Source organism: Coloeus monedula, assembly GCF_965178545.1.
Source record: "Coloeus monedula genome assembly, contig: HAP1_SCAFFOLD_479, whole genome shotgun sequence".
Taxonomy (NCBI): Eukaryota; Metazoa; Chordata; class Aves; order Passeriformes; family Corvidae; genus Coloeus; species Coloeus monedula.
This window is the reverse complement of record NW_028120481.1, coordinates 48,773-57,795: the sequence shown is the minus strand read 5'-3', so window position 1 is coordinate 57,795 and position 9,023 is coordinate 48,773. Positions and strand designations below refer to the sequence as shown.

At 44.3% G+C, this 9,023-nt stretch overlaps 1 pseudogene across 1 annotated transcript; it reads left to right on the top strand.

The window, feature by feature from the left end:
• Positions 1-4,918: 4,918 nt before the first annotated feature.
• Positions 4,919-8,762, top strand: LOC309585818 (epidermal growth factor receptor kinase substrate 8-like protein 2; annotated as a pseudogene). The gene is made up of 5 exons: positions 4,919-5,030; positions 5,797-5,916; positions 6,767-6,914; positions 8,000-8,183; positions 8,590-8,762. The product of its transcript is annotated as an epidermal growth factor receptor kinase substrate 8-like protein 2 (transcript).
• Positions 8,763-9,023: the final 261 nt, after the last annotated feature.

The following is a 9,023-nucleotide window of genomic DNA, read 5'->3' as shown; positions in this document are numbered from 1 at the left end:
TGTGACCAGGTTTTTGGAACTGCCTGATGTGGCCAGTTCTCATCTGTTTTCCATAAAGAAGGAAAAGAGCCCTGTATTCTCCTCTTCATGAGAGTTCAAGTATGAATTCCAAAGAACAGAGATGCCAGGACTTGTCAGTGACATGACTAACAATTTTATGAGAACTGGCAAAAAACCAGTTCATTTCTCCTACATCTTATTCTCAGAAACCTTGGAATTGTTTTGTCTGAAAGATTTGGGGGGAGGAAGGTAGACTTAATTCTCACAACTATATTAAATATTCAGTACATCTGATATTCTGTTGTCAACACGCAAAATATAGTTTAATTATGATAAGCCATACTGGAATCATTTACAATACATAAATGTGAAAAAACAGCATTAAATTATTTCTTGTTCCATGTGGAAAAATATACACCTTCCAACCCCCCAAGAAAGTAAGACAAGGCACAATAAATTCTGGTAATTCTCTTTCTTCTGACTTTTCAGTTCCATCACAGCTCTCAAAACTAAGATTTATGTGCTGTTTTGCATCTGTATCTGTTGTTGATTTTCCCCCCCTACAGGGATATAGGTGAATAAGTTTGGACAGGAAACGGTATCCCTCAAGCCAAACTGAAAGGTTTATAAAGTTGCTAAGAAAAGTTTGGGTCAGGGCCTAAATATCAATCATCTGCTCACTGTCTTTTTAAACGAGCTCAGGCATTTTCCCAACTGTTCCCAGCAGGTCTCTGCCACTATTTTAAACTAAGATTTCAGCCATTTTTTTTCCCCTGTGTTGACCTCACTAATTTTTCTTTCTCCCCCTCTTTACCTGCCAAAGGCATCCATCAGGATTTTGCCAAAGGCTATCTGCTTTTGAAGTTGAGAGGAATTCACTAATCGTGAGTGTCAAATCCACAGTAAATGCCATGGCCATATGGTATATGCTGCTTTTGGGAATTAGCTCAAAAGGCCTAGCTGTGAGAAGGCCGGCTGTATGTCAGGAGGGTTTTACTGCTAACTTTCATAACTCATGTCAGCTCTTTCAGTTTCTGTATGCATTGGCTTCAGGGAGTGCAACTGTTCCCTGAATTTATAAAAATGTTGTCAAGATCCCTTGATCTTGCTTCCTCTGTCTCTCTCGCACAAACACATCCAAACACATTTATATACACAGTGGAATAGCATGCACAGTGGCATGCAAATCTAGCAAAAGAGAAGCTTGTAAATAAATAGCATGTCATTCTGCTTACTCAATACATTTCTCTGGGTGTTAAACTCATGATAAACATATCATAAGCCCCGATGAAGGCTCTACAGCCTGTCCCATCACACCATCCTGAGTGTAACTCTGCAATGCATAGGAAGACATAAGTTTGAAAAACAGAGCAGAAATAGCTCCCCTAAGGGCAAGGTGCTGACATAGCTGAAACATAACTAACTGGAGAGCATTTGTTTTCACTAAAGAAGGAAGTGTCAGTGACACATCTCTGTGCCTGTGGAGGTGTACTGTACATTCAAAGCAAAAAGAAATCCACCTTCTTTAAAAAATTGGCCATTAATACATAAATATGTCTGTGTTGAAATCCCTCAGACGGTACCATTCTTAACAAGAACTACACACAAGACTAAGAAATTCTGCAGAGAATCACGCTTTTGTGATCCAAAGAGGCAAGGAGAAAGAAAACCACATATGAAGAGTTTAACATACCCACTTAGTGATAGAAAAAGAATTATTACAAAAATAAATGTCAGTCCCCTTGAAACACTTGAGTCAGCGCTCTCAACTTTCTCTGATGCTGTAGGAAGGTGTGAATGTCCTCCATGTGTCACATCATCCGCACCAGCCACACAGGAATGTCTCCAATGCACCTCAGAGCCTTTCAAGGACCACTCCCCTCTAATTTATGTATAGTCTGTTAACATCCTCTTGGAGCAAACAGAAATAATACTTTTAAAAGACATTTATACTTCAGAAACATGTGCCCCGACACAACAAAAAACCCAGATTTTAATACTGCCCCGAGGCAGAATTCATCCATCTTTAAGGCTTCTATTATGTATTTCCTGGTTAGTAATACAAAAAGAACTGCTGGCAGTATCACATCGAAACCAAAGTGGCAGAATCAGAAAAACTACTGAAAAGTTTACCTTTATAGGAAAGCTTCAGTCTTGGGATATTTTGTTTTGACGTTCCAGTGACTGGAAGGAACAGCATTGCTAAAGACAGCAGGCTGCAGGCATGTGGCACTTGCAAAGCTCTCATTCTGCTCTCCTCTTCTGTATCTTCTTTTGTACTATGGTGAAATATCTCCCCACTTTTCAAACAATCCAAGTTTTATCTGGAAGAAAAAAAGAAAACATCTGTAGATCTGCTTTACTGCATAAGCAACAATTCTGTAAGCAAGCCAGACCTATTTCTAAAGAGCACCTCAGTTAATTTCTTTGCTACGAAAGTATTTTTCCTCTAGTACAAGTAAATAGTTTTGTTTCTTTAATAATAAATTTACACATTTTGACATTGGAAAAATATGTGCTTTTCAGACACCAATGTCTAGCCTAGCTAACGTTTAAGCACAAATTAAATTAATGCAGTATCCATAAAAAGAACATTTGACATTCAAAAGTGACCATGCAACTTGATAGTTAATACCAGTCCATTGGATATCTTACATGTTTTATAACTCTTTTTGTCTCAGTACAACAGCTATTGTGTGTTTATGCTATGACTAGAATGAACTGTAATGTCTCAGATGCCATGGGGGTACAAGCTGAGTTAACAGTGAGTACTTACCCATCAAAAACTAAACTAAGAAAACTGGAAAGAGCAAGCAGTTGTGTTTAGTTTTAATAGAGAAAAAAGTCAAAGCGGATGATGGATTTAAAAGTGCTTTCAGTATGATATTTCCAGCAGAACAACTGCCTCAACTCATCCACCAAAATGTCCTATAAACTTTAATGAGTGTTTCAGGCTGGGGTCAATAGGCTGATAGGGGATTTTGTTAGCACAGTGTGCAACTAAGCCAGCTTTGCAACACTTTTCACTTAGTAAGAATCATTCATATTCCATAAATCTTGAAGTGTTTTACAACTGAAAGCAATTATCACTGCCCTTATTTTCCCTATGCAAAAACGGAACCATAAAGCTGCAGTGAACCTATTTCCTCAAGGTCACACAGCAAGCACAGTAGTTGAAAAGAAAACAGCAACAGCAGTCCTGCTGTCCTTTGTACCCAGCTATCAAGGATCCCTTTTGCCCAATAACTCGACTTTTGCACATGAAATTATTTGAAATGGCATCTTGAGTTCTGAAGGCAAAACTTCATGGTTAATAAATCACAGAGATCAGAGTATGAAAATATTTGTGAGACCAGATCCTTCCCCCTGCAAGTGCCCGATGCTAGAGGTCAAGGGAGATGGCTGGTGAAATGACAAATGTCAGTGTTTGAGTAATGCTGTAAAACCAAGGAGTAAGGAAATGTTATGGTTAGTCAAGAGATTAATGGCTCATGATGTGCCATGAAAATTCTTTTCTGAAAGGTACTGGAGCTGCCTGATTAAAAGAGCAATCCTAGTGCCCACATCAGCCAGCACTTGCACAGACACCAAAGGAGAGGTTCCTTGCAAGTCCATGAGAGATGCAGCACAGCTTGTGGCCCCTGAGCCTTTCCACCGGTCTGTTATTTGAACTCCTGCAGCACTGGGTCTTGCAATTCTGTGAGCTACAGCAGCACCCAGAACCAATTCGGCACCTCCTGATACAGGCAGTTCATCCTTCCTGGCATGAAAGGATGGAAACAGAATCCCTTCCGTTCTCTCTGACACAGGAAATCTTTCTCAGATGAAACTTGGGCTTTCTGAGCCTCCAGACTTTCGCTCAATAGCAAAAGACAAGGAAGTGTGCAAGAAGAGCATGATGGTGAAAAAGAGGGAAACAATTCGTAAAATCCCCAAAGCATAATTCCTATTGCAGAACACTAAGCTTCTTCCTTCTCAGTCCCCTCTTCAACACTCATATTCAGTGTCTGAATGCACTACTCTTGGCCAAGTGTGAGTACATGTTCACGAAACGACATGGAGAGAAAACAGACAAACATGAAAAATGCCTGTTTCATCTTTCTCTTCCCTTTATTACAGTATCAGATCCTAAGAGAACACCCTTACTTCTTCTGTGCCAACACATCTATCTGAGGGTGGACCACGAAGGACTAAAGTGGATTAGACTATCCCAGGGTTAAATCGCCTTGAAGAAATTTATTTAGAGGTGAAAAAGGGGAAAAGAAGGAGAGGGGAGGAGGGGGAAGAATATATGAAGATGAGACACCAGCCCTGTTCATCTTCAGCAGGATGATAGTGACAAACCATACTTCAAAAAGAAGCAATTAAGAGGGAGCCAGTCTCACTGCAAGTATGTTGAGAAGTCACGGCCTGAAGGTCTGGGCCTCAGCCAACAGGGAACTCACCAAAGGATATGGGGCTCATTTTCTTGAGGCAAATTACTGTGAAGAATCAGGACTAAATTTGACTAAAAAAACAGTTGCATCAATGCACTGTCATTTGCTGAATTGATTGAGAATCAGCACCAAACTCGGCCCTTCGGCCATAGCTCACAACCTCACTTTTTCATGTAGGCTTTTTTTGCTAATGGGAACCTTCCTTTTTTCTTGGTTGGGTTTTTTTTCCCCTTTCCCCTTTTATTTGAATAATGTCTGTGAAAAACCATTTGCTTTCACGAGGCGGTTAGTTTACACTGGAGGCAGCAGCTCTGTGAGCTCGAGCCAACCCTGTCCTGTCTTTAGATTCATTGCAATCTGGCCACATTGTCACATATATTTTTAGTTTATGATGATCCTCTAATACAATTCCAGCTTCCACACAGAGTCCTTCCAACAGTCTAGCTCAGGTTAATGAACTTCAGGCCACTTCTCTTCTGCAGGAATTTCGAGGCCCAGGGGGTGGCTGTGCCCAAGAGATTTGCCAAAATCCGCTACGATTTCACCGCGCGAAACGCCAGTGAGCTCTCGGTGCTGAAGGATGAAATCCTGGAGGTACGTGACCGCTCCTGGAAAAGGTGTGTCCCCCAGGGGCAGGAGAGAGCTCGGGATAGCAACAAGCACCAACTCCATTTTCCCTGGTGGTATCTCAGCAGTGACACAAAGCTTTGCTCAAACCCAAAGCTGGAGCAGGCTGCCTGTGCTGTGTCGTGTCATTTCCTCAGCTCAAAGACATCGGTCCCATTTTAACCACAGTGAGGAGGGAGGACAACAACTCGCTCTAGAGCCCTGCTCATCCCCCGCTGGGTCGGTTCCTTATCACCACTTCCTCCTCCACGAGGATTTGTTTTCTCTGAAAAGCACCTTTCTCATAACCTTCCTCTTACTGCAGCACTGTTGGCAGCTGGACAAGGTGGGACGTGACTTGGGCTGACACTGATCTGTGACCTGAGGAAAAGGTTTCTCTGCAAAATGTGGCTTTTTATTTATTTAATTATTTATTTTAATGCAAAAAGACATCAGAAACTCAGTCATTAGGAAAAAAAGGTCTGGAGAAACAGGGACATTATGTAGGAACTATGAGTTCTTCAGCACGCAGAGGTGCTCTCCTGTTCATCCTTACGATACATTCTGATGCTTTCCAGGAAAAGTTTCAGTCCTGGATTGCATCTGAGAGCAACAGATCTGATTAGAGCTCCTGGCCTCAGTGATGTCCTTCTGGCAACTTCACCTTTTGGATGGTTCGGCCCCGCTATATCCTGGTTGTTTATGCCTGAAATCCCATTTTCCCACAGCAGATTTATTTTTGTCCCTCTCTCAGGTGTTGGAAGATAATAAGCAGTGGTGGAAGTTGCTCAACCGGAGTGGGCAGGCCGGTTATGTTCCGTACAATATCCTGGATGTGGTGAAACTGGAAGAGCTCAAACAGGTCTGTAGTCAGGTAATACCTGACTGGTATCAGCTGCAGGGCACAATCTGCCTCTGGGAATAATGTTGTCATTAGACCTCCCTGATTTCTTAGGATACTATGCACCAATCAGGACAGACCTTCAGAAGTAGACAAAGCCAGGAGATTCCTGAGTCTCCTATGATAAAATTCACATTTTGCTACGATCGTCTTCCCAAATAAGGCCTATCCTTCCTATTTGTGCACCAGCCTCCTGCTTTCCATATTTTTCCACATCAAGATTTTTCTTGGGGGTTAAATTAAAGATGGACACTTCCCTCAGCCAGTTCAGTTCAGCACCAGGAACACGTTACTGGAGTGGAGGCAGATGGAAACACCATCTAAGTGAGAATTAACTGAATACTGCAACTTGCACTGCAGAAATGTGGAGCTGGAGTGTTCTAAACACCCTAGGGAAGCATGGAATTGCTTCCCCATTTTGGTATTGCAGCGTTTGGGCAAAGCCTAAGGCGGCCCAGCAGGCTTCTGGATAAATCCCTGCTAGTTTAATCAAAACGTCAAAAAACTTTCCAGTCCGCTCCAGGCCCTTGGCAGTGGTCCCGCTTCACATCCCAGCTACGGAGCAGTGAGGCTCTGCCTTCCAATGAGATCGAACACGTTTGGCACAACTAGGAATTCCCTTGCGCAAACTTCAGACTTTGCTTTGGGTTCTTCATTCCCAGAAATTAACTTCTTCCATGCAGCTCCACCTGAGGTCTCCCCAGCCCCACATCAGCACAAGGAGAACACGGCAGTTTGTCCCTCCGTGGGTGTGAGGCAGAAAGCTTAAGAAAATTAAAAACGACCAAAAAAAATTCTTACTTTTCTTTCCCTTTCTAACCAGTCTAACCAGAGGTACAAAGGAGACCTGAGCCCCAGGGGCTATGGCCCATCCAGCCCAACCCACAAGCTGCCTGCCAGCTACGCCGGGGATAAGTGGGGCACTGAGATGTTGTCGCGCCACTCCGCACAGGACGCCAAAGAACGCACGTGTGTGTCCCACTCTGGGCTCCCCTGGGTTTGGGCGCTCGGGGGACCAGACCTGCCCAAGGGGCTCCCCTGCACCTTTTACTGATCACAGCAATGGAGCAGCACTGTGTCTGGAGGCCATTCCAGGCAGGACAAGAGCCAAGAGAGCAGCCCTGGGGCTTGTGACACCGCCGGGGCTCTCGGGCGGCCCGGGCCGAGCAGGGCAATAAGTGATCACCCCATGCCTCCTTCCTCCAGTTCTAACTTCCTCCTCCTCCTCCCAAGGAGAGAGTTTCCTTTCTCTTCCAAAATGTTTAAGTGTGTCTAAGGAACAGCTCAGGTCAATCCCTTTCTCTCACTTCCTTTTGCTCATCTCCCGGCACACACAGTGCCCGCCTGGCCGCTTCCTTCATGTGGTTCCACAGAATTCCCGGCCAAACAGGAGATCCGCATCACTCCCTCACCCTGCACGTGCTGTGGGGCTCACAGAGCAGGAGAGAGATCAGGGGCCCTGCTCACCTCACCCCTTATCCCACCCTGTCCACTCCTGGAAGCAGGAGCCCTTCTGGGACGACAGGAAGCTCCACAATACAAGGACACAAATCTGTTCGTATCACTGAGTTATTCTCCACAGTCTTCAGGAGTTTCATGGGGAAAGCGACACTGGATGAAGAGTCACTGGAGTTTTCACAGAAGCACAGGATGCCCTGGGCTGGAAGGGACCTTCAAGCTCATCCCATCATGATTGTGTTGCTCATTCCCAGTTTGTGCTTCCTGCCGCTTCTGTTCTGTTGCGGAGCAAAACCTGGAGCTCTGCGATCAGCAAATTAGTGACTAGAAGCAGCAGAGAGGACTGAAAAGGTCTCAATTCCAAACCTCCAATTGTAGATTCTCACAGAACTGTGCTTCCACATCAGGCAACAGCCAAGGGGTGATGGGAGCAAAATAAATGGCAACACAGGGGCACAGGAAAATGGGAATCACTTTTCTGGGCTGAATTTAAATAAGAATGTTGAGCCACATCCCCATTTGCCTTACAGTTTCCCCACAAACATTTAATGGCATTTTTGACTGAAGACTTGATTTCATTCCCTACTTGTTTCTACAGAACTTATTCACCAAACGGATGAGCTGAACGACGAGCTGCTAAAGAAGATCACAAACAATAAAATTCAGCCTCCCCACAGGAATTTCAAAGTGGAAAAGCCTCAGCAAGTTTTCGTGCCCCTCACCTTTGAATCCAGCACTGAAGAAGTCAAAGCCTGGCTGGAGGCCAAGTCATTCAGCAAAGAGTAAGATTTGCCCTATTGCCACGTGCAATGCTCGTCCTTCCCTGGAGAAGGAGCGGGGGAGGCCACCGGCACCATCTCACCTGGGACAAGCCACTTGGATTTACTTACAGAGCCTGTGTTGCAAATTAGATTTCAACCCTGTTCAATCCAGGCTCTATAACCAGAATGTTCAGAGCCCAAAGTCACTCCCTTTCTCTGGTATAAATATTTTCTTGGAGATAAACAGTTAACTAACTAAATCCAAGGCCTGAAATGCTACTGGAATTGCAGCTGCCACCTTGGAACAGCCCCAGGGCCCCGTGATATGGTCCCACTGCAGCTCCTGGCCTCCCATCTCCAACTCCTCACCTCTGGCACGAGGCCACGTGCAGCACAATCGTCACCTCCCTACTTTGTGTCTCCCCAGGACCGTGGAACACCTGGGCATCCTCACCGGAGCTCAGCTCTTCTCCCTCAACAGAGAGGAGCTGAAGAAGGTGTGCGGTGATGAGGGAAACAGAGTCTACAGCAAGATCACAGTGGAGAAAAACCAGCTGGAGGGAAGCATTTTTCTGGATAATTCCTGCTGGAATGGGGGCTGTACCAGCAGCGTCAGATAGCTCATTAAACAGGCATTTTAAAAAATACAATTGTGGGGAAAAAAAATGCAACCAAACCTACACCAGCAATAAAACACACGTAAAAATTCCAAAGTGTCTTTTGAGCAAATCTGTAAGATCCCCCTGTTTCCACTAATTAATCTGCTTTTTACTGATATCACTTATCTCTTTGAAACTAGCTCTACTTTTACAGCATTAATTAAATACTGTCACTTAACTGCAGCTTGAAGTTCAAATCCAA